At 35.4% G+C, this 25,007-nt stretch overlaps 1 protein-coding gene and 1 long non-coding RNA gene across 2 annotated transcripts in view; one reads left to right on the top strand and one right to left on the bottom strand.

The window, feature by feature from the left end:
* LOC129529282 (uncharacterized) overlaps positions 1–25,007 on the bottom strand; it is a 186,249-nt gene that overhangs the window by 68,992 nt on the left and 92,250 nt on the right. The gene's annotated exons all lie outside the window — the stretch shown is intronic.
* LOC134757858 (uncharacterized) lies at positions 6,996–23,743 on the top strand. The gene is made up of 4 exons (XR_010132401.1): positions 6,996–7,116; positions 19,953–20,070; positions 20,527–20,667; positions 22,124–23,743. It is a non-coding gene; the product is annotated as an uncharacterized lncRNA (long non-coding RNA).

Here is a 25,007-nt window from a genome sequence, read left to right as displayed (position 1 = left end):
AACCAACCCAAATGTTCATCAATGATAGACTGGATTAAGAAAATGTGGCACATATACACCATGGAATACTATGCAGCCATAAAAAATGATGAGTTCATGTCCTTTGTAGGGACATGGTTGAAGCTGGAAACCATCATTCTCAGCAAACTATCTCAAGGACAAAAAACCAAACACCGCATGTTGTCACTCATAGGTCAGAATTGAACAATGAGAACACCTGGACATAGGAAGGGGAACATCACTCACCGGGGCCTGTTGTGGGGGGGAGGGGAGGGATAGCATTAGGAGATACACCTAATGCAAATGAAGAGTTAATGGGTGCAGCACACCAACATGGCACATGTATACATATGTAACAAACCTGCACGTTGTGCACATGTACCCTAGAACTTAAAGTATACCAAAAAATAATTTAAAAAATCCAAATACCAAAAAAAAAAAAGAAAAAGAAACAGAAACGCACTATATTGCCAGGTTGGACTCAAACTCCTGGGCTCTTCAAGAGATCCTCTGGCCACAGTACCTGGAATTACAGGCATGCAACACCATGCCCAGCTTGAGGTTTCTTTATTTAAGAATTTCCTCCACACATTATTAAAAACAGTATGGAAGATTCTCAGAAGACTAAAAATGGACCTACCATATGATCCAGCAATCCCAGTAGTGGGTATTTATTTAAAGGAAGGAATATTGGTACATCAAAGGGATGCCTGCACCCCTACATTTATTGCAGCACTATTCACAAAACCCAAGATGGAATCAACCTAAGTGTCCACCAGTGGATGAATGGATAAAGAAAATGTTGTATATAAATACAATGGAATATGATTTGGCCATAAAAATGAATGAAATCCTGTCATGGGCAGCAACCTGAATGGAACTGAAGGTGATTGTGTTAAGTGAAAAAAGGCAGGCACAGAAAAGACAAACATTACATGTTCTGACTCATATTGAGAGCTATAAACGTTGATCTCAGAGGTAAAAGGTAGAATGATAGTTAGTTACCACAGTGGGGGAAAGAGGGTGGGGGGCAGGATAAAAAAGTTTGGATAATGGGCACAAACATGCAGTTAAACAGATAGAATAAGTTCTAGTGTCTGATAGCACAGTAGCGTGACCATAGTTAACAATTATTTATTGTATTTTTCAAAATAGCTAGAAGAATCTAGTTGTTCTCAACGTAAAAAAAAATGATAAATGTTTGAGGTAATGGATATTCTAAACAGTCTGATTTGATCATTACACATCATATGTATGCATCAAAATATTGTATGTTCCCCATAAATATGCACAATTATGTATCAACAAAAATGATAAATAATTTTTAAAAATAGAAGATACATAAGATTATTTGCTGAATAGAGGTCTATTTCATCCATTAATTCACCAACATAAACATTCTGCAAAATATGAAAATAAAATGAATTTATTTAATCCCTTCATTTATCCTGACTAATAATCAACAAAATCATGATATGCATAATTCCTAATAAATATCTTTTCTTCTTCCTAAGAAAAAATAGAAGACTGTCTCAGTTCCTTAATTGCAATGACATATAGACATTTTAGTCCAATATATTTATAAATTTTGCTACATGTTTTAGGCTTTGTTAGAGTGTGTGTGTGTGTGTGTGTGTGTGCATGTGTGTATGGCATATGTGTGATCTATAATGCATATACAATGTATATAGTTATCTCTATGAGCTAAAATAAATGGAGGTCTTCTTACATGTGACACACAGGTGTTTTAAAATATACATTAAATTTTCTAATCCACATAGCAATCTAAGAAATCTCTGCTAAATAATATTATAGCATCAGTATATTTGTTGAATACATCCTTGAAATATTAGGTCTCTTGACATTAGGGTACAGTGGGAAATGCCAAAAGGGAGTACATGATCCTAATTGGAATGAAATTCAGTATTTTCTTACTTTAATGGTATATTTTCCCCAGTATTATTTAGAGTGTCTAAAAGTTGTAATGTAATTTGTTATCTCTAATATCTATATATAAAACATAATTTATCAAAGTTTATAATTAATAACATTAATACCCAATGTTTTTAGATATATCTTGTAAAATTCTACATCAAATAATTCACAATTTCTTTTATTATGAGTTGCTCAATTATTGCAGGGTTAAAGCAAAAAAAATATGTATACTATATAATTAATCTATACAATAAAGAAAATAAAATACCAAGTTATGAAATTATCTATCTGGAAAGCAAAATACATTTAACTGTATAAAATTACTGTACATTCAACTTACATAGAATGTGTCCATGTTAGTAATAATTTAAAATAATTTTCCTTTAATAAACAAGAATACTCTCCTGCAGTTATAGAAACATATTAATCTTATGAATACATAATTTTTTGAAATAATTTTTGGTTTTTTGAAGCAGACCTTCAAAAATATTAACAAGGCATTAAAATTCTGAGCTGCAAATTTAATTTTCAATACTTTTCAATATATCATCCCTGATCTTTCCAACTAATTTTGAAAATTCAAATTTAATTTTGTTCTTCATAATACAGTCATGAGTCACTTAGGGTCAAGGATGAGTTCTGATAAACGCATGGTTAGGTGATTTCATCATTGTGCAAACATCAAAGACTATACTTACACAAATCTCGATGACATAGCCTATTACACACCTAGGCTATATGTCATACACTATGATTTCTACATTACAAACCGATGTAGTTTGTTACTGTATGGAACACTGTAAGCAATTGTAACACAATGGTACGTATTTGTGTATCTAAACATATTGAAACATAGAAAAGGTACAGTAAAAATGCTGTATTGGGCCGGGCACGGTGGTTCACGCCTATAATCCCGGTACTCTGGGAGGCTGAGGTGGGTGGATCACAGGTCAGGAGTTCAAGACCAGCCTGACCAACTTGGTGAAACCCCATCTCTACTAAAAAATACAAAAATTACCCTTGTGTGGTGGTGGGCACATGTAGTCCCAGCTACTCAGGAGGCTGGGGCAGGAGAATCACTTGAACCTGGGAAGTGGAGGCTGCAGTCAGCCGAGATTGTACCACTGCCCTCCAGCCTGTGCGACAGAGTAAGACTCTGTCTAAAAAAAAAAATATATATATATATATATATTTAAACTGTTGAAATAAACAAAAAAAAACCCTAAAATTCCACATCTAGTGAAATTATCTTTCAGAAATGAAAAAGACATAAAAAATTTCTCAAACAAAAACTAAGGTTATTAATCATCAGCATACATGCCCTTCAAAATATGTTAAAATAAGTTCACACAACTGCTTGTGAAATGGTTCACTAATAGGGTAGACTTAGTGGCCAAGATAGAGGCTAGGCATGGATCCAATAGTCTGTTGTTATCTTTTAAGGAGTATACATTTGGAATGCCACTGCTGAATGCCCACTGTGTCAGCAACAGAATCTGACATTGAGCCTGAGAGATGGTAGGATTACTCAAGGTGATCAGCCAACCACATGGTAGAAAGCTGATTTTTCACATATTTTCTGTCTTGTTGATACATACTGATTCTCAGGATCCACTGCAGCAGGTTCCTATTTCACTAACCCATAAGTCTGCTTTACAGATTGTTACTAGCAGCTCCATTGAAGAGTGAGAAAATGGAATTAATGTGGAGCCTGACAGGGCAGTAGTACAGGGGATCAGCAGTAGCAGAGGCTTTTAGGGTCCTGTGCTCTGCATCCTCAGCCCACCTCTGACTTCATCTCCAGCTGAGAGAGGGGGTCCTAGTGCGCACCAATAGTGCTTCACTTCAAGCTCCTCTCATTCTCTCACTTTTCTTCCAGGGCTCTCCCCCATCCCCACCCCAGCACACAATGTTACTGGAATTTGCTAAGAGTTAACTAACACTCTCTAGAAATAGCTGTCAACTAGTGTAGGACAGGTGTCACTGAATAAATATTTCTGTTTTCTCTCCTCCAAAGGGATAATTCTGAGGCACATGCTATGTGGTTGTTCAGAAGATTCTCAGTGGGACTGAATTCCAGTTGCCTACCACAATGGTCAGCTTAATAACACAGGATCAACCAGCTCTTCTTTCTTCCCTGTCTCTATTTACCAAGACATTTTAGAATCACCTCTCAAATAATTGTTGAGACCTGGTTTCAGAGTGAATTCCATTTACGAAAGTCTATAATTTACTATTTGAGTCACAGGATACCTAATGAGATTTAGGATTCAGCTATAAAAGGAATGATCATAGCCTAGAGATGAATAAGAGATTTCAGTAACTATGTTTTCTCTCTAGAGAAATAATGAGCATGTTTTAATTGACTAATAAATAGTGTTCTCATATTAGATAGAGCAGCAAGATTGATTTTTATTCTTATTCAGAGGTTTAAAATTGGTGGATCATGATTTGACAATAGGGACAACTTCACTATAGAGTCTGTCCTAAACTCAGCATTAACACCTCCTTCTAAATTCTCTTCTGAATCTCATAGGAAAAGTTGATGTCTCAATTTCCCAGATCACCTTTCTTATATGCTTCCTGGTAAGACTCTACCATTAGAGGCATTCACTCAAGATTTAGAAGATAAAAGAGTGAGAGAGACCATTATTCTAGGGAGGCTGTTATGTGTGTATGCATGAGCAAATAATTTATGTGAAAATCAATTCAATGACTTGTCAAACATCTTAAGAGTTATCTATGCTAGTGTTGCATGCTGATAGTCAGGAGTAAATGCCTAGACATATCTGAGTTTTGCAGCACCTTCTAGAATAATTGTTAAGTATCACCCTTTTAGTGTTGCACACTGAGGACGTCATTGTTGGCTTTAGGATCCCTTTTCCATCAGTGATTGTGTGTTCCACTCTTTTCCTCAATTAAATCTTTTCCTGCTGGAACAAATATAAGCTGTTTTTTCTTATCTAAACACCCAAAATCATAGAAGATTGTTTGATCGTTTCGATAAGAAATAAATACCAGCCGAATGTGTGGGAATGTTAGTAAGAACAATGTGAGTGTAGATTTGCAAATAGAATTGATAAGAATAACTGTCATACTTTTATAACCAGACCTATTTCTCTAGGCCTATGCTTGGTGTATGTGTGAGTGTGTGTGTTTGTGTTTGTATGTGTGTGCACTTATGGTTGGTAAATAGCAAGTCATGTTTAATGAGGCCATTTTCCTGCACTTGTTTAATGTGTTCAGAGGTAATGTGTTATCAAAAAGTGAAGCCAAGGACACAAAAACCCTTACTGCTTATCTTCCATGGTCAGGAAGGAATGCTGGTCAGCTGTTTAAAACAAAATTTTAAACTCACTGTCTCCTTTAACAATGCTCTAGCCATTCATATTAATGGTCTTTAGTCTCAGTGAAAATATTAACAATATAATCAAGCATAGTGTGAAATTTGTCACTGAGAATTTATTGAGTTTGCATTGTTAATATGTATTTATCTATTCTGTATCCAGGCCAACCCCAAAATAAAACTAAACCAAAAAAAAAAACAAGTAAAACAAGCAAAACACACACTCACACAGACATAGTAAAAAATAAAATAAAATACCAGAAATAGTTCTCATGATCACTTAAATATTATTTGTAACAATAGAGACTGGACTTTGAAAAACAATGTCCTCGAGGAAGAGTATGTTTACTGGGAAGAAGATAGTTTAATCTATTTGGCACAATACGTGGTTTTTAACAGATGCTGCAATAACAGCAGTGGGGAATGTCTGAAAGCATTCTTGACAGTCACCACTGGGAGCATGGGGATGCTACTAGAATCTAGTAGGTAGAGGCCAGGGATACTTCTAACCATCCTACAATGCTCAGGACAGCCTCCCACAAGAAAAAGTTACCTGGTCCAATACGTCAACATTGAGTGTTAAGAAACTTTATTTTAGAAGAGTAAAAGTAAATGGAAATGTGGGAGGGTGATTCCATTTGTTATTTTTATGCCATTTCTACAACGGGTAAGTTGCTTTCTTATATTGCGTTCCCTTATTCATGAAACATAAAGGGAAATTCAACCTTAGGGATGGAATTAAAAAGTACCTGTCTGTCAAATCATGTGTGCTACAACTAGAACAAGGAAAGTAAATGATTCTTCCAGAATAAGACTTTTCTCCTTAGTAAAGTCTTTTAAACAAGTCTCACAAAATCTACAAAAAGTGTGGGAAATATGCCTAATGAAATACAGACTAGAAATCTAAAGTAAAAAAAAAGATTGGTGGATTTAAAAGGTGTTCTTGTCTAGAAGAAAGTGTGATTTACAGGCTAAGGCATTCCAGGGAGTGTGACAATCAAATGAGGAGGTAGCTCCTACAGCCTTCTCTACCCTCTCCCAGCCAAGAATAATAATTATGCATGTACAGAAGTCTCAGTCACCAGTGGCTTGATATTAATGATGATCATGTGAGTTTATTCATCAGGCTTAGCTATTACAGTGTGAGCTCCCTTCCTCATTCTAATCATCGACTTCCAAAATGCATTAAGCCTAATGGGAAAAAGACAAATCACCAAGTCTTATTTTAACAATTTAAGGATTTTGCATTTCTGGCATTCTATTAAGTCAGTGAATGCTGCTTAGAGATACTCCACAGAAGGATTCTTGCCTTTTTTTTGTTATTATAGTGGGTGCTTTCACTGACATTACACATGACTTATGATCAGGACCAGTGTAAGTATACCCACTGAGCTTCCAAAATGGCAAAAATTCCAAAATGGCGGAAATTGTATATAACTGATAAAAAGAGAGCAAAATATTATATATGTATATATTCCAAATAAGTCTTCAAATATGAACCTTTTCAATTATCTATTAAAAATCAATATATTATGGGAAGCAAGATGATTTTTAATAAATAATTGAAAAGGTTCATATTTGAAGACTTATTTGGAACAACCCAAAAAAGATTTAAGTGTTCACATGAGGTAATCAGAGGAAGACTTACTCTAAACTCAACAATCCAAATACATTACAAGTTAGAGCGTAGAAACAATTAATTCAGGACTTTTGAGGCCATTTCTAAAGGAAAATTAGGAAAAGAGAATGAAACATTAATTTTCGTGTTATTACAGACATCAACAATATGGACCAAGCACCCATGAGATAGAGTCCTGAACTGGGCACCAAGAGAGGTGGGAAATGTATTAATACCTACAACTCCCTGATCTCTGGAAACTCCTATCAATAGTTTTAGAAATAGGTACATAATGTATCATGAAAACAACTGCAAAACAGTACAGAAAGAAACCCCAAAGAGTTGGGAAGTTTAGAAGTTGGCTTTAGAAACAAATAAATCTTTTAGAAAGAGTACAGTATATATTTTTCCTGAGAAACATTTGTATGGTATGATTCTTCTCCACAGACAACAGAAAAATAGATTTTATATTTGAATTTTGAACAAATTAAGTACCAAGTTGCTTTCTGGTAATACCTTCCAATAATGTATATTTTCCAGTCATATGCTATCTAATTAAACAATATATTCCATTGCAATGTCTTTTAATTACATGTCTTTGTACCACAGATGATAAGAGTAAAAAATGTTTTGTTAATCTCTTACATCTTACTCAGGTTGTCATAAAAACATACCATAGAAAGGGTGACTTAAACAAAGAAATGTATTTTCTCACAGTTCTGCAGGCTGGAAGTCCGAGGTCAGGATGCCAGTATAGTTGAGTTCTGGCAAGAACTCCCCTTCTGGCTTGCAAATGGCTACCTTCCTAGTGCATGGTCATGGAGAGAGAAAGATAACTCTCTTTCTTCCTCCTTTTATAAGGCCACTAGCCCTGTTAGATTAGGGGAGCACTTTTACGACATCATAAAAGCCTTATCTCCAAATTGTTGGGGGCTAAAATTTCAAAATAGGAATTTCAGGATATGTAATTCAGTCTAGAGCATCTTAACAATAGAAAAAAAATTCTGCAAAAACATAGACATTATAATTTTATTTATTTATTTATTCAGTTTTATTTACAGGTTATTTAGAACAAAAAAAATTAAAATAGAGACTTAAAAAGTTCTCCTTGAAAATCTACTCTACAACTGTCTGAGAAAGAAAATGGCATTAAGCATATTGACTGCAATACATCAAATACTTGTGTTTCTTTAAGCTACTGAAATCACAAAGAAAATAAGAATGATACTTTAGTAGGAAAGTTTGACTCAAGCGGTGTTTTTTTGTTGCTACTGCTCTTGTTTTCTGCTTTTTTTAAATTTGAAAATATGAGGAGTAAACATGTAATAAATATCATGATTTCTGAGTTTTTCTGTGAATTGAATTAAAAAACAGAGAAAAACATTTTCAAAATAACAGAATAAATATAGAATTATTTGAAACAACTACCCTAACAGATCGTATCAACAAGGTCACTAGATTAAAGGAAGACAAGAATAAATGCTGTGTTCCAAAATCCTTTGAGTACTCCCAGAGAGATCAGACACCACTATCTCAGTCAACATCAGTTGTTCCAATGAAAATAATACCATATGCAATCAAGCACAATTAATCTCTGGAATGAGGATAAACAGAAGTTCAACGATGCTTGCTGACAATGACCTTTTAGCAAGAATTGCCTATGCAGAGTCCTGGCATCATTAGCATTTTGTTGTGTACAGTAAAATAACTGAACTCCTGGTTGTTCTTGTCTAATACTGCCCAGGCGCTTTACTGGCAAACAAAAATGTACAAACCATAAACAGTACATGGAGTCCAGGGATATATCAAAGACTACCTTTCATATGTGGATGGTTTTGCTGCTTAATTCACCCACAGTGTGTTGCTTTTAGTTTTGAACATATTCTTATTCTCTTTACTATTTTACATATAAGTATTTTAAAAATAATTTGAATTGAGCAATAATTAAAATGAATGAGCAAAATCTCTACTAAGAGAAAATAATAGATATTTTAATTTTAATTTTTACTTCATCTTTTTCTTAGTACATTTCTACTTTTAGCTAAGGTTAAATTTTATGTAGACACTTGAATACTAAGATTTTATGTTACATTTCAGTATTACTTTCAATGTTATTTAAATGTTCATCTATCTGGGCATTATTAGTACTCCTTTACTAATGAATAATTCATTAGTTAAACCTCAATCAGTTTTGCCAGAGTAATCTTTGCATCACATATCTTAGTTTGGGCTGCTATAACAGAATAGCATAGACTGGTGGCTTATAAACAACAGAAATTTATTATTCATAGTTCTGGAGGCTGGAAGACCAAGATCAAGGTGTCAGAGTGGTCATGTTTTGGTGAGGGTTCTCTTCTGGGTTACAATCTGCCGATTTACCCTCATGTGGCAGCAAAAGCAAGACCGCATTTTGGGGGTTCCTTTTATGAGTATTAATCTTATTCATGAGGGTTCCACCCTCTTGACCTAATTATCTCCCAAAGGATCCATCTTCTAACGCCAACACACTGGAGCATTAGAATTCATCATATGAATTTTGGGTGAACACAAGATAGGTATTCAGTCTATAACAACCACTTAATTTCGTTGGGATTTTTACATATACTAACATGAGATAATTTACGTTATTATTACTTTTTTAAAATTTCTGGAATATTTTGTCAAGATTAAAAATCTAATACAAGCCTCCTAAATGAATTTGATGGCTATCCAACTATTCAAAAATTATTTTAAAATTGCATATCAATGGATCCATCTGCTTTTCAAAAAAGCTATTCCACTAAGTGGTTTTTAAGTTAACTTAGGTCAAACCCCATAATGTTTGTTGTTTTTCTTAACTATATAATTCGCACATGCTCTAAAATGTGTTTCTCATTTAAATAGTACCTATAACTTGCAGATAAAGTAGATTACTCCTTTTGCTTCAGTTCATGTTTTTATTACTAATAAATTATATCCTATATTTTTTCCTCATTTTGATAAACATTTGTTTCACTTTTGAGTGACATATATTTGGTCATTCTTTGTTTCCAGCATTTTGTTTATATTAGGTTATTTAAATATTGTATAAGAAATATTTATAACTTTTTTGACACAATGTAAATGCTCTTGCCTTTAAAATATGAAGTTTAGACTAGTTGAATCTATTAACAACTCTGCACCATTTAATGTCTTTTATCGTTTTACTTTCTTCTGCTAGCCATATAGATAATATATTATTTTGCTTGATATTTTCTTATTCTGTGATATGGAAGATATACATTCTTTTTCTATTCTTATCATGTATTAAGGTGTTTCCCACAAAATAATGAACAAAAAATTTAAAAATTAACAAATAAACTATATTTCCCTCTGTTTTGAATTCTCTGACTGAATTAAGCAGGGCTATAATCCTTAGAATTTTACATTCAAAACACTTCTGTAGCATTTTCCAAATAAAAATGTAGTCATTTATATGCATATTTAATTCAAATATTACATTTATATCTATATAATTATCCATTCTAATGCTGTAGACAATTATACTGTAAAATTTTCTGCTCATAGGTGCTAATTTTTATTACATTTTCCTTTAAGATTATCAGAAGGTGCTATATTTTTACAAAATTTATATATTTATTTGCTCTATTTCTCAGCTCTGCTCTGTATTTAAATATTATAATTTGCTTTTACATAGTAAGGAAAATATGTCATTGTTTCCTAATACTTATTAAGTGAAGGTGAGGTAGGAGGCAGGACTTGACTCTGGACCAGACTGAAGACTGGCTGAAACAGGGAAGAGGCATAGAAATTACCTCTTCCTAAAATATGTCCTCCTTCATTCCGACAGTTTACCATTGCCATAAAAACACCCAGAAGTTACCGCCCATTTCCATGGCAACAATCCAGAAGTTACCACCCCTTTTCTATAATTTCTGAATAACTCATCTCTTAATTTACACGTAATTAAAGGTAGATAGAGTTTGGCTGCAGCACTGAGCTTGAGCTGCTGCTCTCCACACACCACCTACAGGGCAGCCTGCTCTGCAGGAGCAGTCACTGACTGTGCTGTAATGCTGCTGCCCCAGTGAAGCTGTTTTCTTCCACCACCTGCTCACTCTTGAAAGCTTTCCTGGGCAAAGCCAAGAACTTTCCCTGGCTAAGCCACGATTTTGTGGCTTCCCTGCCCTGTATCACAGGGAGATTTTAGATCAACCTGGTATCTCTCCATTGTTGTTATTTGAGAGAAGGGGCTAGACAATTTTAAGAGTTTATTTTGATTTATAAAGTTTGAATATACAAAAGGATTTGACAATTATACTTTTTTCCCTTTAATGTACCCTCTCACTTTCCTTACTTTAAAAATGGAGACTTTTTATTATAAAAATATATCTGGTATATTCTCATTAGGATGAAAATTCTTCCTGTGTTCAGGTTTCTAGGTTTTATCCATGTCTTTCTTAGTTTGTCATTGTCTTAAAACTCTTCTTCCTTTTTTCTCCTGTGCTGTAAGGTTTAATCCCAACAGGCTTCTACAATAATTCTCATTCATGTGTTGCTCAAGTCCCTGTACGTGCACATAGCATGAAATATACTGAAATTCTATTAATAATGCTACTAATCATCTTGCTTTGTAACCATGTGCCTGTCCATGGAGATTTGGAGGCAGATTGTACCAGCATGTCAGCACTGGTTATTAATAGCAGTGAGACTAGTGATTAGACCTCTCAAACACAAGGCAGTATCTCCCCATAAAAGCCACAAAAACACCTCACATTTTCCAGCTTGGGAAATCCATTCATTTATATTTTCTGCATTACACATCCTGATGATTATTTACTAGACTATAACATTAGGACATTATTACTTGTTACTCAACAGTCATTAGCTTGGTGTCAGGGGCATAGTATGATGGTGGCTTCTCTATGACTCTGATTAAATCTCAGTCTTAAGCAAGCACTGCTTCCCTGAGTCATGGGTGTAGAGCCTTCTCGGGGATCCTGTCTGGCACTCAGCTGCAGGTCAGGGCCCAGGACTTATTCCTGCCACTCCCATGAAGTCAGAGGGGTTTGTTTGTTTGTTTGTTTGTTTGTTTGTTTGTTTTCTCTTGGTCACTTTCTCCACTTGCAATAGGTTTTCACCAGTGCCCCACAGGTGACAAGGTAGTTGTCTTTCACCTAGTGGTTTAAGATTTTCCAGGCAGAACAGATTGAACCCAGAAGGCGGAGGTTGCAGTGAGCTGAGATCGCACCATTGCACTCCAGCCTGGGCAACAGGAGCAAAACTCCATCTCAAAAAAAAAAAAAAAAAAAAAAGATTGTTGTCCCATAGGAGAGGAGGGAGAAAGGATCTTGGGTTGGCTTTCTGCCCTCCTTGAAGCAGCCTCTCATTTAAGCCAGTATCATCATGCCCCTAATCTTTTTTTTAGAGTTCTAGAAACATCAATAGAAAAGAATCTGTGAATAAGTGCAAATTGCCCTTGTGTCCCTCAGAGGTTCATATTTTCTTGCTACTCCACATGTAGCTTGTAGCTTGAGCAATTTATTAAAAATCCAGCTAACTTCTTTTCACCATTGCTCAAATGGCATCTGCTACAAGTAAGCTAAGTTTTCTCTCATCTCATTTTGGAGTCACGTGTCTTATACTTAGGGTTAATTGTCCCCAGCAACTTCAGCTTTCTGTGAATTGAACAAAAATTATGAACAGGAAGAATTTCCTTGCCTTGTTGCTGCTTTGTAAAGAGGGAAATACATACTTTCCAGGTCTCCACATTCTGAAAGTCTGGCTCACCTGTTCTTTTCTTTATTTCTCTTTTTTTTTTTTGTCTTTAATGGGTAGACTTTATTTTTAGAACAGTTTTATATTTACAGAAAACATAATAGAAAAGTTCACAGAATTCTTGTATTCCTCATTTCCACCCATTGCACAGTTTTTCCTACTAACATCTTGTTTTAGTTTAGGACATTGGTTAAAATTGTTGAATCACATTGATAAATTATTATTAATAAAGTCAACGTCTTTCATAGTACGACAGTTCTTTTTTTTTTTTTTCTTTTTTGAGAAGGAGTCTCCCTCTGTAGCCCAGGCTGGAGTGCAGTGGTGTGATCTCGGCTCACTGCAAGCTCCTTCTCCTGGGTTCACACCACTATCCTGCCTCAGCCTCCCGAGTATCTGGGACTACAGGTGCCCGCCACCACGCCCGGCTAACTTTTTGTATTTTTTTAGTAGAGATGGGGTTTCACTGTGTTAGCCAGGATGGTCTCAATCTCCTGACCTCGTGATCTGCCCGCCTTGGCCTCCCAAAGTGCTGGGATTATAGGCATGAGCCACCGCGCTGGGCTGACCCCTCATTTCTTAGTGCTGAATAATATTTCATTTTATGGGTATACCACAGTTTCCTTATCCATTCACCTATTGAAGGACATCATGGTTGTTTCCAAATTTTGCCAATTATAAATACAAATGGTATGAACATTTGTATGCAGGTTTTTGTGTTGACATGTTTTCAACTCCTTTTGGTAGGAACCAGAAGTTTGCTTGCTGTATCATATAGTAAGCAAATGTTATTTTTGGAAGAAACTGCCAAACTGTCTTCCAATATGTCTGCATTATTTTGCATTCCCACAATCAATTAATAGGAGTTCCCTTTGCTCCTCATCCTCACAAGCATTTGGTGTTGTCAGTGTTTTCATTTTATTCATTCTAACAGGTGTGTGGTTGTATCTCAGTTTTTTAATTGGCAACTACCTGATGACAGATGACATCAAGTGTCTCTTTATATTTTTTTTTGGCATTGTATACCTCCTTTGGTGAGGTTGTCGATCCAGATTTTTTGCCATTTTTAAAAATTCGGATTGTTTGTTTTCTTATTGTTGAGTTTTAACAGTTCTTTGTATATTTGTATGTCAGTTGTTGATCTAGTATATGTTTTGCAAACATTTTATTCCAGTCTGCTGCTGGTCATTTCATTCTCTTGATAGCGTCTTTGGAAAAACTTTTTTTTTTTTAATTTTAAGGAATTCTTGTCGATTTTTTTTAATGGATTTTGCTTTTGGAGTTGTAATCTAAAAATCCACCAAACCTACGGTCACCTTTATTTTTTCATTATGTTACCTTTAAGGAGTTTTATAGTTTTGCATTTTACCTTAGGACTATGAACCATTTTGGACTAACTTTTGTGACAAGTGTAACGTTTGTGTCTAGATTTATTTATTTATTTATTATTTATTTATTTATTTATTTATTTTTTGCATGTGGAAGTCAGGCTGTCCAGCACCATTTATTTAGAAGACAGTCCTTTCTCTATAGAATTATCTGTGCATTTTTGCCAAAGATTAGTTGACTATATTTATGTGAGCCTATTTCTGGGATCTCTACTGTGTTCCATTGAACATTTGTTCAATTTTTTTAAATATAACATTTATTCTGTTTCTCTATTCTTTCACTAATACCACTGTCTTGATACTGTAGCTTTATATTAAGTCTGGAGATCAAGTTGCGTTAGTTAGTTCTCCAATTTTGTTATTCTTCAATATTGAACTGGGTACTTTGGGTCTTTTACCTCTCTATAAAAAGTTTAGAACCATTTGTTGACATCCACAAAATAATTTGCTGGGATTTTGATTCGAATTGCCTTGAATATACAGATAAATTTGGAAAAACTGAACATATCTGATAGTCTTTCTACCCAAGAACCTGGAATATCTCTCCACTTATTTAGGTCTGCTTTGATTTCTTTCATCAGTATTTTGTAGTTTTTCTCATATAGATTTTATAGATACTTATTTTCAGATAGATACCTTAAGTATTTTATTTTATTGGTGCTAACGTAAGTGATATTTTGTTTTTTATTTCAAATTTCCATATTTTCATCTTCAGTATATAAGACAGCAATTGATCTTTAAATATTAATCTTGTATCCTACAACATTGCCATAATTACTTACTAGTTCCTGCAGTATTTTGTCGATTCTTTGCCATTTTCTATATAAACCACCATGTCATCTATAAACAAAGACAATTTTATTTTACTTTCTAATATTTATACTTTTTACTTCCTTTTCTTCACCTATTCTTAAGTCTTTATGACGTCTCTTCTCTCTCAGGTACTTTTTCGTTCCATTCTTTTTTCTTCACCAAGTAGCCTCTGTGATATTTCTAGTCCATGTGATGTTGCAGATGTTGCAGTCTTTCTTTATACATAGCTTTACGTTTCCCTCTTATGAACTGAGTCCCCAATTATACTAATGTTCTCAAATTCTGGAATTGTGTCTTACTTTATGTCTATCTCTGCTACCTAAGACAAGTAGCTAGACACAATGGAGACACAACGTTTGTTAGGTGAACAAAATTCCAAGGGAAGAAATGACATTTTGTGTTTTGAATAAACTAATTGGTAAGGCACAGGTGAGTAGAAAATATTATTTTAAAATAATAGAAGCAATTCAAGTCTCTAATAGCATTCACTAAATTTCTTTAACCTCAATTTTCTTCTCAGGCATATTAAGAAAAATTGAGAGAGGATACAAAACTAGATGGGTAAAATATTGAAAGTCATCATTTTCAATTTAATATACATAAGATTTTAAAACTAAATTGGATATTTAAACAAATCTCACCAAAGTTCGCAAACTTTGGGTCACATATGTATTTCTTTCATGTTTAGGATAATCTGACATGGCAGAAAGTTAATTTGAAACATATAGCATAGAGTTAGCCAGTTAGGATAGCATATTCCTTACCAAGCTTATATTTTGATTAATGTGAGAAATTTCCATACTAAATTAGTCAAGCACAGGACTTGACCTTTTTTAGTTAATAAAGCAATTTGTTTACACATGTTTACCAGAGATAGGCATTTGGATTTAAGTCCTGGTAAATATCCACAAGTCAAATCAGTTGTAAGCTTTTTATAATTCTGTTCAACAGAGTAGCAACAAATTAAAATATATCAATGATTGTGGCTACCAGCAAGGAATATTTACATAGACATTGCACTCTGAAAGACATATCCAGTTTGCACAAATAAAATACTTTAAAAAAATACTTATTTTGAGATTTTTTTTTTTCTGTTTTTTTGGAGATAGGGTCTCGCTCCATCACTCAGCCTACAGTGTAGTGGCGTGATACAGCTCACTGCAGCCTCGACTTCCTGGACTTTGGACTCAAGCCATCCTCCCACCTCAGCCTCCCGAATAGCTTGGACTATAGGTGCAGACTACCACGCCCAGGTAATTTTTAAATTTTTTGTAGTGACACGATCTTGCTATTTTACCTAGCCTGGTGTGGAATTCCTGGGCTCAAGAGATCCTCCTTCCTTGGCTTCCCAAAGTGCTAGGATTACAAGTGTGAGCCATTGTGCCCAGCTATTTCAAGATTTTTGATGTTATATGTTTTGGTTGCTAGAATTAATAAACTTGAACTACTATTAGTGTAAAAACAGAAATAGTTTCATGCTGTGGTTGAGACAGAGCAGCTCCTTTACAGATCATGGAGATATTACAGTTTCTGGCAGCGTATTGCCACTTACATATAATAATGTAATCATAGGGTTTAATGTTGGCTAGTGTTGGGATGCTGGTATTATAATAAGGTTCATGCGAATTCCATGTGTAGAAGCCTTTTTGGACAGGTCAAAGACATCTCATGCACAAGGAATCTAACTGTTGTGTGAGTTATAGTGCTTTTCTATTGTAGTTAGACTAATTTGTGAGTCTCCCAGTCATAAAAATTGATATTAATTTCTTACATTAAGTGTAATTAAACTATTCTGTAGAGTTTACCTTTGTTTTGGTCAAGAGAAACAAGTATAATAAGTGAATTAAGAAGTAAATATAGTGTTACTACCATATTTAGTTATGTCTAAACTGTAAATCTATGAGGTTGAATTTCCTTTTATTATCACACACTCATTGACGTAAATAATCTCATGTGTCTCCTAGCAGATTTTATCCGTCAAGTTCCTGGCAGCCAAACTGACATCATTATTGTATCCATTGCTTCTTAAGCTCTTCCATTTATTGCAGTACACATATAAAGGGTCTCCACCATAATAAGAGATCAATAATACAATTACAAATAAAATAAAATGAGATCATTTGGTTTTTCTTTCATAATATCAAAAATGTTCCATATAACATTATGAAATTAGAAAATAAGGATCAGTTACATAGAAGAAAATAAGCTCATTAAAAATAGTTTTCCTTTTTATACCGTCACATTTTTCTTTGCCTTTAACTTCTCCTGTGAATGTTTAAATCCCCATTAAGCTCAGATGGGACAAGAACAATTATGCCAGGAGGTATACGGTGCTCTCATCAGGCTTACTAGAAAGAAGTAAGACATCCACACTGCATGACAGTTATCACTGGATTTACTGTCAGCAGATGCTCACTGAAATGAAAATGTTCCCTGAATTGAGCTCATGCCTACAATCTTCATCTTTACTCCCCAGTTCCTTTCCTGGGGGAATTACAGGGATAAGTATCTCTGCTTTTTATAATGAACACTTTAAAGCTCACAGAGAAGCATGTCTTTTGCCTCCTCCCTAGGGAGTCATCTATCTCCTCTGCAGTACATTTTCACTGTTTTGTTTTAAAGAGCAAGGTTTGGGTGCACTTAACTCAGTCAATTAGCAGGGTCAGATGCACTTGTTTCTGTATCCTGGAGTCTGTGCCTTCCCTACGTGATGAGTGGCTTATAAATTCCACATTCTTGTTTTATGCCTTTGCTATCTATCTCCTTAGAGGAAATCATTATTTGTTCAAAAGCACACTACAGGCATTGTAAAAATATGGCGAAAATTATTTTTATTGGCAATACTTGAACTATATGAATTGAAAAGATGAGAAATTGGGTGAACCATGCACTTATTAAAACTTTACTGCTGCCTGTAATCCCAGCACTTTGGGAGGCCGAGGCAGGCGGATCATGAGGTCAGGAGTATGAGACCATCCTGGCTAACATGGTGAAACCCCGTCTCTACTAAAAATACAAAAAAAAAAAAAAAAAATTAGTCTCTACTACAAAAATACAATAAGTTAGCCGGGCGTGGTGGCGGGTGCCTGTAGTCCCAGATACTCGGGAGGCTGAGGCAGGAGAATGACGTGAACCCGGGAGGCGGAGCTTGCAGTGAGCCGAGATAGCACCACTGCACTCCAGCCTGGGCGACGGAGCAAGACTCCGTGTCAAACAAACAAACAAAAAAAGCAGCAACAACAACAACAACAACTTTACTGCTATAGTTTACTTTGACCTCTCCGTACCTTTTGTTGAAATCTGATCCTCAATGTTGAAGGTGGTGCCTAATGGGGGGTGTTTGGTTCATCGGGATGGACCTCCCATGAATTGTTTTGGTGCCATCCTCAGTAATGAGTAAGTTCTTGTTCTATTAGTTCTGTGAGAGCGGTTGTTAAAAAGAGCTTGGCACCTCCCCCATTGCTCTCTTGCTTCCTGTCTATCCATGTGATCTCTGCACATGCTGGTTCCCTTCACCTTCTGCTGTGAGTAAAGGCAGCCTGAGGCCCTCACTAGAAGCAGATGCTGGTGCTATGCCTCTTGTATGGCCTGAATAACTGTGAGAAAAACAAACCTCTCTTCTTATAAATTACCCAACCTCAGATATTCCTTTGTAGCAACATTAAAAGGACTAAGACAGAAAATTGGTACTAAAGAGTGGGATGTTGCTATAAAAATACCAGAAACTGTGGAAGTGGTTTTGGAACTGGGCAAAGGATAGAAGGATTTGGAGGTCTGAAAAAAGGCAAGAAGATTAGAGAAAGTTTGGAACTTCTTAAAGATTGGTTAAGTGATGGTGACCAAAATGCTGGTAGAAATACAGACCGTAAAGACCAAGCTGACAGGATCTCACATGGAACTGATTGGAAACTAGAGCAAAGGTTACCCTTGTTAACCATAGAAAAGAACTTGGTTGCATTGTTTTCATGCTCTAGGTCTTCATGGAAGGCCAAGCTTAAAAGTCATGACCTAAAGTATCTAGCGGAAGAAATTTCTAAGCAGAAAATCCTTCAAAGAGTGTCAGATATAGGAGCAAGGGAATGGCCTAAAGTTGTAATTTATAATTAAAAAATAAAGCAAAGCCTAAACATTTGGAAAATGTGCATCCTGGGCATGTGATAGAGAAGGAAAGAGCATTTTTAAGGGAGGAATCCAATGGTGCTGCAGAGCAACCACTTGCTAAAAGGATTAGCATGACTAAATGGGAGTCAGGTGCTAAAAGCCAAGATAGTGGGGAAAAGGCCCCAAAGGCATTGCGGAAATTTTCAAAGCTGCTCCTTCCATCACAGGCCCAGATACCTGGGGAGGACAAAATTGTTTCAAGGTCTGGGACTGGAGCATCACTGCCCTGTACCACCTTGGGATGCTGCTCCCTGCATCCTGGCTGCTCTACCTCCAACCACTGCTCAATGGCCCCAGATACTGCTTGGTGCTCGGCTCTAAAGTATAAACTGAAAGCCTTGGCAGTGTCCATATGGTATTAAGTCTGCAGTCACTCAGAATGCAAGAGTGGAGGAGGCTTGGCCACTTCCACTAGATTTCAGAGGATATATCCCAAAGCCTGGGTAACCATGCCCAATTCTGCTACAGGGGCTGAGTCCTTGCAGAGAGAATTTACTAAGTTCATACTGAGTAGAAGTGTGCAGTTGGAGCACCCTCAGAGAGTCCCCACTGGGGCACTGCTTAGTGGAACTGTGGGAGCAGGGCTGTGTAGACCGACCAGCAGCATGCACCATCAGCCTGGAAAAGCAGCAGGCATTCAACTCAAACCCAAGACAGCACCCATGTGGGCTGTGCCCAACAAAGCCATGGGGACACAACTGCCTGAGGCCTTTTGAGTTGACCCCTCACACCCTGTACCCAGGATGTGGGATATGAAATCAAAGGAGATTATTTTGGAGTTTTAAGATTTAATGTCTGCTTTTCTGGGTTTCAGACTTGTATGAGCCTGTTACTCCTTTATTTTGGCCTATTTCTCCCTTTTGGGATAGAAATGTTTATTTAATGCTTACACAACCATTGTATCTTGGAAGTAAAAACATTATTATTGATTTTACAGGGTCACAGATATAAAGAGTTTGCCTTGAGTCTCAGATGAAACTTTGAATATTGGACATTTCAGTTGATGCTGGAACAAGTTAAGAGTTTTGAAGACTATGGGATAGAATGACTATATTGTATGTATAAGAAGGGTATAAAATTTAGAGGGCCAGGGGTAGAATTGCTATAGTTTGGATTATTTGACTCCTCCAGACCTTATGTTGAAATTTGATCCTCAATGTTTTAGGTGGGGCCTAAAGGGAAGTGTTTGGATCATGGAGGTAGATACTTCATGAATAGCTTGTTGCTATCCTCACAGTAATGAGCCCTCTTGCTGTATTAATTCCTGTAAGAGCCGGTTGCTATAAAGAGCTTGGTACCCGCTCTCACCGCCTTGCTCTCTTGCTTTCTCTCTCACTGCGTGCTCTGTGAACATGCCTGCTCCTCTTTGCCTTCTGTCATGAGTGAGGACTGCCTGCAGCCTTCCCCAGAAGCAGATCCTGGTGCCATGCCTCTTGTATAACCTGCCTAACTGTGAGCCAAATAGATCTCTTTTCTTTAGCATTTACTCAGACTCCAGTTTTCCTTGACAGCAACACTGAAAGGACGAAGACAATGGCTCTTCCAGAGGAAGAAAGATTATCCTGTCCTGGCTATCCTGTCTATTACCAACATTCCAGGATGAAGAAATATGGTGATACACTCAGGCCACTGGAATGGCCTCCAGCACAGCAGTAAGTCTTAGAATCTAGCCATCCTCTTACCTGCAAAGCTGCTACCTTGAATAAAAAAAAAAAAAAAGAAAAGAAAAGAAAAATTTTCCACAGACATGCTGAGCTATTCCAGGAAAATGCTCAGGATCTCATTCCTGTTCTTTTTACACAATTTGCTTACTGAGATTTATCTATTTTCATCTATACTTATGTGCTCATTCATTTCTTCTCTCTGTTTCTCTCTTTCTCTCTCTCTTACGCCTCTATATCTTACTCTCTCTCTCTCTCTCCTGCCTCTCCATCTCTCACTATTATTCATTCTCCCTAGTTTCATTCTGGATCCTCTACTGGACACTATCCTTGAGATCATTTTATTCCAAAAACTCTCTGATCTCAAAAATTTTTATTATATATCTGCTATCTATAAATTCTTACAGTAATGATTAAAATAAAATTAAAAAAGAGATAAGTGTTGACCTATCAGACACCATGTCATTTTAAGCCTCTACACAGTAATTTTTTTTTTTTTGGTAACATACTTAGGAATTTTTGCTTAGTTACTTTGATTGATAAAATTAACTTTTTAAGACAATTCTATCAAGTTCTGCAATTTGCTCAACAATAGTCACTGAATTTATCAGCTCACCATCATATTTCCTTCAGCTTTGAGAAATTAAATGTGACCATGTCCCTGGATGGTGGTACAGTCCATTGTGAAACCAACTTATCAGTTGCCTGAAAAGGAAGGGAAAATTTGACTGAAGATAATTAAGTCACAGAAATGTGTGTGCTTAATTTCTAAATTTGTAACATCTGATGTAGTGGGCTGGCTTTGCCTTTTTACAGGACTTACATTTTTCATTACGGATTAACCACAGATACGAGTGTAGTTCCTATTCTATACTAAACAACTACATTGGTGAGAAACTGATGTAGAGTGGCCCACAGTACTTACTGTCTTTGTATTTGTGGGGTATCCCAAGGCTATTTTTCTCTGGCAGTAAGACACATGCCCTCATGCATACTCATCACCTCAGTCCTCAGCTATAAAGCAAGCTTGTCTTCATACCATTTGCTTTTTTTACAGGATATCAAGTCAAAACAAAACAAATTAAAAAATAATTTGGATGATTGACTTCTTCTCCTTCAATCGGGGCTGCTCTGTGATTTTCAAAGTCTTAATACGGGAGTCCTTCAAAATCTCTTCTATGTGCTGTTAAGAACGTGGCACTCCACTTCCAGAGAGTCATTTGTTAGCTCCTGGTATCCTCTATGAGCTTGTTCCAGATTTTCATAGATATTTCATAATCTGTAGGATATCAGAAAGTCCTTTTCCAGGTTTAGTCTGGATAAAATTTTCATCTCTTTGTTCAGCAATTTTATTAATTTGAGTACATTAAAAGAGAAGAGATTTGGACATGTGATCTAACTCTCCATCTTCCCAGGTAATACTCAGTGCATTTCATACTTATTACAGGTGAATACCAGTGGAATGCAACTTCTTTTGCTTTAGAAGACAAGCTCTTAGCAATGTCAAGTTTCCAGGTACGACCGAGAGATATTCAACATATTATTATTTCCACTAAGATGGGAAACATTTCCTAGGGGTTATTTCTCTTTGACAGCAGAGAAGTATCCAAGTTATTCTAGATAATAAAGCAAAGTTTTCCTCAAGTCCTGTATTATATGAGACTGCTGTTTCTGAAAATTATAGTCCCACAGCAACCTACGAAGTTTAGAGATCAATATTTGATTTTTCTATCTTGCTAAATATTCTTCAAATCAAGTATTAGTTGTCCCTGTCACTCAGAATGAAGAAAAACTGTGTTAAAGAGGACCTGGAGAAGTAAACTGACTACTGACTTACCAGACTCCAGAACTAAAACAAGTAAATTTCTGTTGTTTATAAGCTACCCAGATTATCAGGTTTTGTTTTAGCAGCCCAGGTGGACTAAGGCAAGGGTTCTTTTAGCTTTTTCCATATATTTGTGTTTGTGTATATGTATATGTGAGATAGAAAAAAAGAATTTGTTATGATTCATCATAGAGTTAAAATATTTTAAGAATATAAACTTTTCTACAAAAATGTAATTCAAGTTTTAGTGAGAAAGTTATGTAAAATGAATGTATATAAAACAACTCTTCCTAGAGGACACCTGTTCTGGAAGGTGAGAAACTGATAGCAATGTGCTGCACTGAGAAGATAAATGTAACCAGCATACTCAGTAGCATCTTCATATACTTCTTTTGGAGGAAGCTCATCAAATTAAGGTATGGCTTCCCCACTCAGGCCTTTGCTGGCGATCCAGCCTCACTATTCTTCTTTCTTTGTGCTGTTACTTTTCCAGGGAACCCTCTGCTTTTGATTACTAGTTTTTTCTTTTCCATTTCTGTATTTCCTTGGTAGAAGGGACAGTATGAACAAAGCTGGAATTCAATCTGTTCACACTTTTGTACTGAAAATATGTAAGTATCCTCCAATACTACGTGTTATATAAAAAATTACTAACCATAAAATAATTGTCAGGAAAACCCAACCTTCCTATTGACAGTTTTACCAAAGCATCAAAAATAAATTTGTTTCCAATAAAGTGCTTGATCCTTATGCATACATGCAGGGCAACTACTGAATCTCCAATCAGTGACCATGAATAATACTTTTGTTTTTTGGCCTTGAACCTATTGCATATGTTCTAGCCACTGCCTCTTCCCGGGGAAACATTGATTTTCTTATGAAAAACAGCTCTCCAATCAGGAAATGGTATGTGCCCTATTAAGAAATACTTTGATCTGAATGTTTGTGACCCCTCTAAATTTATGGGTTGGAATCCTAACCCCCAAGGTGATGTATTAGAAGATGGAGATTTGGGGGAGATGATTTGGCAATAAGGATGGAACCCTCATGAATAGAATTAGTATCCTTATAAATGAGGAACCAGAGAATTACCTTGTCCCTTTCACTATATGAGGACACAGCTAGAGGACACCTTCTATGAATCCGGAAATGGATCCTCAACAAGACACTTCATCGGCAGATGCCTTATCTTGGACTTCCCAGCCTCCAGAATTATAACAAATAAATTTCTGTTGTTTATAAGCTACCCAGATTATGGAGTTTTGTTATAGTAGCACAGATGGACTAGGGCAAGGGTATTTTAGCTTTTTCCATATCTTTGTGTTTGTGTATGTGTGTATGGCAGACAGAAAAAAAATGAATTTGTTATTATTCATCATAAAGTTAAAATATTTTAAGAATTTAAACTTTTCTACAAAAATGTGATTCAAGTTTGTGTGAGAAGATTTGGGGTATTGAAGAAAATATAAAGAAAAAAATCATTAAAAATTATACTATTTATTATTTATTTATTGTCTCTCTTAGGCTCTCTCTTCTCCTGCTCATCACATATATATTAAATACATAATAAACATCCTGAGTATTAGTTATTCTTCTCAAGCTTAATTTAATGATTGAATATTCTGTATTAAAATAACCAAAATATTAATTTTCAAATGTTTTTTGTTTTAGATATTTAAACCTTAAAAAATTGTGAATGTAAAATAGGTGTCAGTAGATAAATTAGCAGCTACTGTAGATATGAACATAATCATTTTATGTTTGCATAAACACAATATATAGAAATCCAACTCCTCTCTAAGCCAGAATGTTAACCAAAACAAGTTTAATTAAGTATTCATATGTAACTTGATTAAATATATCTGATTAAATAGGTAAATTTAAATAAGTGAATGGCAGTGTTAAATCTTATGCTAATATTCTTTAGACTGAAAGAATATTATGTTTTGAAAATTGAAGTGCCCCAAGATGGAATTTTTGCAACACTGTATCAAACATATTTAATTTGAGAGTAATTTGCTTTATAAGGAAAGCTAAAGTAATCTACTGCAAATCTTGCATTTCAATCAATTCTTGGGTATCCTGATTTAGAGAGATGAATGCAAATTTTGTATTCTGGCAGCAATAATTTTTAATTTCAGCACTACACTTTCCAATAGATGATTTGATCAAACTTCTTCTAAGAATCAGTTTCCTCATCTGGATTGTCTAATTGAATTTTTTCCATGAGAAAACAACAACAACAAAACCCTAAATACTTAAAAGAGGAATTCTTCATTGATTATATATTTAGTTTATTCATTCAAACAAAAAATATTATGACTCACAGAAAAATGATGTTACTGTAACTTCTGTTTTATTTAGTCATTGATATTTCAAATAAAATAACTATTTTGGACTAAATTATGCAGATCAATCTTGTAAGGTTTCCATTTGGTTTTATGTGTATGTACATGGCCTCTATAGCTCTCTAGCTTTAAAAACATTTTACCATATTTGTTGATTC

The sequence above is a fragment of the Gorilla gorilla genome, chromosome 22 (genome assembly GCF_029281585.2).
Source record: "Gorilla gorilla gorilla isolate KB3781 chromosome 22, NHGRI_mGorGor1-v2.1_pri, whole genome shotgun sequence".
NCBI classification, from domain to species: domain Eukaryota; kingdom Metazoa; phylum Chordata; class Mammalia; order Primates; family Hominidae; genus Gorilla; species Gorilla gorilla.
Note: the sequence above shows the minus strand (reverse complement) of the source record. Positions and strands in the feature narration are given on the sequence as shown.